Source organism: Heterodontus francisci, chromosome 5 (assembly GCF_036365525.1).
Source record: "Heterodontus francisci isolate sHetFra1 chromosome 5, sHetFra1.hap1, whole genome shotgun sequence".
Taxonomy (NCBI): Eukaryota; Metazoa; Chordata; class Chondrichthyes; order Heterodontiformes; family Heterodontidae; genus Heterodontus; species Heterodontus francisci.
In genome coordinates, this window is record NC_090375.1 from 33,852,702 (window position 1) to 33,857,677 (window position 4,976).

The window sequence follows — 4,976 nt, forward strand, 5'->3', positions numbered from 1 at the left end:
ACATCAATAGCAAAATTTAGTATTGCAAACTCCTAATGTAACAATTTACACTTGAAGTAAATCGTGTGAAAATTATTTTGATTTTACCCATTTTTATTTAAATGTTCGTAATTTCTTCGACTGAGATTTACATTCATGTTGCATCAATGACAGCTGCTTGCATATATATAGTGTCTTTAATGTAGAAAGACATCCCGAGATGCTTCCGAGAGGCATAATAAATGAAAATGGATGTTGAAATATTAGGAGAGTTGATCAAAAGCTTAATCAAAGAAATGCATTTCAAGGGAAAGTGTTGCAGAGTCAGAGAAGTTTATGGAAGAATTTCAAACTGCAGGGCCAAGGAGGCCAACAACACGGCCACCAATGTGAAACAAAAAGATGGAAGGATATGCTCAAGAGGCCAGAGTCAGATGACAGGAGAGTGCTGGAGGGAAGGGGATGGTGATTAATTCCCACAGAAGCAGGGAGGCCCATGAAGGGATTTTAAACATGAGGATTGTTGTGTTATTGATTTCTCAACACAAACATACCAAACAATCTGAGGCTGAATAGTAAGTTGAATGAAGGGTTCTTTACTATACGAACACATGAATTAGGAGCAGGCGTAGGCCATTCGGCTCTTTGAGCCTGCTCCGCCATGCAATAAGGTCATGGCTGAACTGATTACTCCACATTTCCACCTTCCACCCCCTTGCTTATCAAGAATCTAACTACTTCTGCCTTAAGAATATTCAAAGACTCTGCTTCCACCGCCTTTTGAGGAAGAGTATTATAGCCTAGCCTGTCCAATCTTTCCTCGTAAGAAAGCCCGCCCATTCCAGGTATTAGTCTAGTAAACCTTCTCTTTACTGCCTCCAATGCATTTACATCCTTCCTTAAATAAGGATACCAGTACTGCACACAGTACTCCAGATGTGGTCTCACCAATGCCCTGTATAGCTGAAGCATAACCTCCCTACTTTTGTATTCAATTCCCCGCACGATAAACAATAACATTCTATTAGCTTTCCTAATTACGAACTGTACCTGCATACTAACCTTTTGTGATTCATGCACTAGGACACCCAGATCCCTCTGCATCTCAGAGCTCTGCAATTTCTCACCCTTTAGATAATATGCTTCTTTTTTCTTCTTCCTGCCAAAGTGGACAATTTCACACTTTCCCACATTAAACTCCATTTGCCAGCTTTTTTCCCACTCACTTAACCTATCAATATCCCTTTGTAGCCCCCTTATGTCCGCTTCACAAGTTACTTTCCTACCTATCTTTGTGTCATCAGCAAATTTAGTAACCATAGCTTCGGTCCCTTCATCTAAGTCATTTATATAAATTGTAAAATGTTGAAGCCCCAGCACAGATTCCTGTGGCACACCACTCATTACATCTTGCCATCTTCTATCCATGCCAATATGTTACCCCCTACACCATGAGCTTTTATTTTCTGCAAAAACCTTTGATGTGGCATCTTATCAAATGCCTTCTGGAAATCTAAGTAAAATAACAGAATTATAGGAGAGCTCGAAGATACACATGCTGACTGTTGACTAACACTGCTGCAACTACTACATCACATGTTGGCTTGCATCACTTTCTGTGATGACGTATACTAAAGTATTTACATATTCAACAGTATGTTAACTAGTCACCAAGCAGTTAAAGCTATATCACAACAAGGATCAGGATTTTACATTTGAGGGATTGGAAAACTGTGAATCAATGTAGATCAGCAAGGACAGGGATGGTGAATGAATGGGGCTTGGGGCAGGCTAGCACAGGAAGAGCAAACTTTAGGTTGAGCTGAAGTTTATGGAAGGTACAGGACAGCAGGCCAACTTGTAAAGCATTGGAATAATCTAATATAATAGGCATGGGTGGGTTTCAGCAATGGATAGACAGAGGTAACAGCAGAGGCAGCCAATGTTACAGAGGAAGAAGGCAGTGTTTGCAATGAACAGGATATAGGGTCAGAAGCTCAGAAGATGTTATTGTTCACTTGACAAATGCAGAAATATGGGGCTGGATTTTATGAGCTCGCCGCTGATCTTCAGCGCTGCGGCTCATTTAAATGGCTGGGCAGTCCGCCCCCCCAATGGCATGGAGAGGGCGGGCAGTCTGTCCCCGGCAATGGCATGAGGCTGCACAGGCGCCGATGATATTTTTAAAGGGCTTCAAGCCATGTATTGCAATTTAAATTTTTAAAGGAATACTCATTTTTAAAAATTACATAAAGTGATCCCCACCCTTTCCCACATCCCCCTGCCCTCCCCAATAAGCACAGAAGTAATTACCGGCCCTTCCCCCCACCCCAAAAAAAAAACACTTACCTTGTGCTGCCGACCTATCCTCTCCAAAGTTCATCAACTTTAAACTTTACCCCTTCCCACCACCCCCTAGACCAATAAAAGTAATCTGACCCCGCTCCTCCCTCATTCCCGCACTGAAAAACTTACCTGCTCCCCCCTCCCCACCAGTGTTCTGCCTCGGATAACCAGACGGGTATCCGAAGGCACGTGAGTGCCAGCCACCAGCACCAATATAGCACTGGAACAGACGACAGGAGCGGGTAAGTAATTAATTCATTTATTTAAATAAATTTACCTATGCAAATTTGGCTCCCATCACAGAGCGGCAGGGGGACCACCACGAGGCCTCCCCACCGCCAGCAATATCAGGTTGGGCCTTCCTGGCATTGAGGCCCATGGCAGGCCTCTGCCGGAGGCATTTTATGGGCCCCACCCCCCTGCCATGACCCCCGACATTGGGGAGGCTGTAAAATCCAGCCCATGGTGCTTTCTGATGACACCTATTTTTTGCTTAATACTAGCGACCACTGGTGAACACATTTGGAAAGGTGCAAAAAGACTTGCATCATATAGTGTCTTTCACAAGGTCATCCCAAAGCACTTTACAGCCAATTAAGTACTTTTTGAAGTGTTGTCACTGTAATGTGGGAAACACGGCAGCCAATTTGTGCACAGCAAGCTCCCACAAGCAGCAATGTGATAATGACCAGAAAATCTGTATCTTTTGTAGTCATGCGTTGATGGATAAATATTGGCCAAGCTACCAGTGATAATGCCCTTGTTCTCCTTCAAGATAGTGCCATACGATCATTTAAGTTCACCTGTGAGTGCAGATGGGGCCTCACTTTAACATAAGATCATAAGATCATAAGAAGTAGGAGCAGGAGTAGGCCGTCCGGCCCCTCGAGCCTGCTCCGCCACTCAATAAGATCATGGCTGATCTTTTCGTGGACTCAGATCCACTTACCTGCGTTCTCACCGTATCCCTTAATTCCTTTATTATTCAAAAAGATATCTACCTTAGCTTTAAAAACCTTTACTGAAGAAGCGTCAACTACTTCACTGGGCAAGGAATTCCATAGATTAACAACCCTCTGGGTGAAGAAGTTCCTTCTTAATTCAGTCCTAAATCTGCTCCCTCTAATCTTGAGGCTATGCCCTTTGGTCCTAGCTTCACCTGCCAGTGGAAACATACTCTCCACTTGTATCTTATCTATTCCCTTCATGATTTTATATGTTTCTATAAGATCCCCCCTCATTCTTCTGAATTCCAATGAATATAATCCCAATCTACTCAGTCTCTCCTCATAAGCCAACCCCCTCAACTCCGCAATCAACCTAGTGAACCTCCTCTGCACCCTCTCCAGTGCCAGTACATCCTTTCTCAAGTAAGGAGACCAAAACTGCACACAGTACTCCAGGTGCGGCCTCACCAGTACCTTATACAGCTGCAACATAACCTCTCTGCTTTTAAACTCAATCCCTTTAGCAATGAAGGACAAAATTCCATTTGCCTTCCTAATTACTTGCTGTACCTGCAGACCAACCTTCTGCGATTCATGCACAAGGACACCCAGGTCCCTCTGCATGCTGCAACTTTTTCCCATTCAAGTAATAATCCTTTTTACTGTTACTCCTACCGAAATGAATGACTTCACATTTATTAACATTGTATTCCATCTGCCAGACCTTTGCCCACTCACTCAATGTATCTATGTTCCTCTGCAAAGTTTCACAGTCATCTGCACACTTTGCTCTGCCACTCATCTTAGTGTCATCTGCAAACTTTGACACCCTACAAGTGGTCCCCAACTCCAAATCATCTATATAAATTGTAAATAATTGCGGACCCAAACGTCTCATCCAAAAGATGGCACATCCGACAATACAGCAATAGCAATTCTTCAGTACTGCACTGGAGTGTCAACCTAGATTTTTGTGCTCAAGTCGCTGGACTCAGAGTTGAGAGTGCTACCAACTGGCTGCAGGATTTCATGTACATGAGCATTAACTTAAAGGAAACAGTAACTTAAATACATGTAATTAGTAACATGCGTAACATCAAACAGAGAAAATGGCAAGCTTTGAACCATAGCAGAATCTGCTTATGAAAGGGACCTAACACTAAAGGGAAACTGTGTTTGTTTGGCCATCTGCCAATAATGTTTCAAAACAAAAATAGAGTGACGATTGACTTTCAAACCCACTCTGTATTTACGGAATGCTGGCCACATTGTAATTTTGCAGCAAATTTTACATTATAAGGTTAATTTTGCTCCATTTTATTTATACTACAAGGATCATAGTTGCTGCTAGGATAACCAAACACATTTAAACAAAAGAAGAAAGACTTGCATTTATAACAAAGCCATGTATTTATTGTTGTATGTGTTGTGGCTGTTCAAACACTATTGGAATTTTAATCCTGGACACAATTTGTCACTAGTGGTTACATTTTTAAATTTCAGTTATCTATAGATTTGAAGAATCGTGCAAAAAGTAAATCAGTAAGACAGCTAAAACTTATCATATGTTTACTTAATTGGAATTATGACTTTATTGAAAAGATTGATCAGATTTCATAAAGAAATAATTACATTCTGATAACTTAAGCTATTTTTGTGCATGGACCAGCCTGCTTTCTGCTCCAACTGTTTATGGTACGTCTG